The sequence below is a fragment of the Plectropomus leopardus genome, unplaced genomic scaffold, assembly GCF_008729295.1.
Source record: "Plectropomus leopardus isolate mb unplaced genomic scaffold, YSFRI_Pleo_2.0 unplaced_scaffold78410, whole genome shotgun sequence".
In the NCBI taxonomy this organism is placed as follows: Eukaryota; Metazoa; Chordata; class Actinopteri; order Perciformes; family Serranidae; genus Plectropomus; species Plectropomus leopardus.
The window spans coordinates 1-969 of NW_024686367.1; the positions used below are offsets into that span (position 1 = coordinate 1).

General features: G+C 39.4%; 1 pseudogene; it reads right to left on the reverse strand.

The window, feature by feature from the left end:
- Positions 1–179: 179 nt before the first annotated feature.
- LOC121940184 lies at positions 180–965 on the reverse strand (annotated as a pseudogene).
- Positions 966–969: the final 4 nt, after the last annotated feature.

The window sequence follows — 969 nt, forward strand, 5'->3', positions numbered from 1 at the left end:
AGCTATGTTTATAAAATGGTTAAAAAAAGGGAAATGCATCACAAAAAATATTTAAGAAAGGTTTGTTGCACTATACAGTTTCATATAAACATAAAATAACATTCTTTACCATTTTAAAAAGATAAATAGTCATGTTTTAATGTACTATAAACAATTACAACTTTCATTATTTAGCTGCTATTAGAAGATTATATTTCTTTATACAAGCTATTGGATGGAATGACTAACTGAAAAACACATGATGCATGATTGCTAAAAATGTGAAAAAAATAAAATGACTTTCTGCAATCTTAAATGTACCAATCAATGCCATCTTCATTCACTTTACAACATCACACTGAGGTGTTCTAGCCCAAGGCCTTTTCAAACACCCTCTGTGCATCCTCAGCGAGCATGTCAAGGAATTTATTGAGAGCTCTGTAGGTGAAGGTGAAAGAGAGGACCATTGCTGCTGGGATTCCAAATATTGGAATCAATCTGCACACTTCCTCTGCAGCCAATAATGTAACTGCACCTCCAAGTTCAGCAAGCAGCCTCAGGACAAGCTCTGGTGTTATATATACTGCAGCCAGTGATGAAACTATGATGGCAAGCAGATCATCCAACGGCACACGTGCATAAAAAGCAAGTCTCCGCAGTGACGGGATATCAAGACCAAACCCGATTACCCATCTTGTAACAACACCAACCAACAGGGCCAAATCAACAGCAGCAGAGAGCACAGGTACTGGTACAGCTGCTACAGCTGCACTAAGTGTTGCTAAGTATTTTATTTTGGAATGAAAAGCCTTTTTCTTCTTGTTGATGACCTCCAGGCTGATGTTGGGCATGGCCAGCAGCAGAACATGCTTCTTGTGTGCAGGAAGTTCTCTCTCTAAGGTGTTTAATAACAGAGGGAAGTCATACAGGCGGGGATGATGGTTGGACACCAGGAAGACTTGAGGAGAGACCACACCTTTCTTTTGAAGA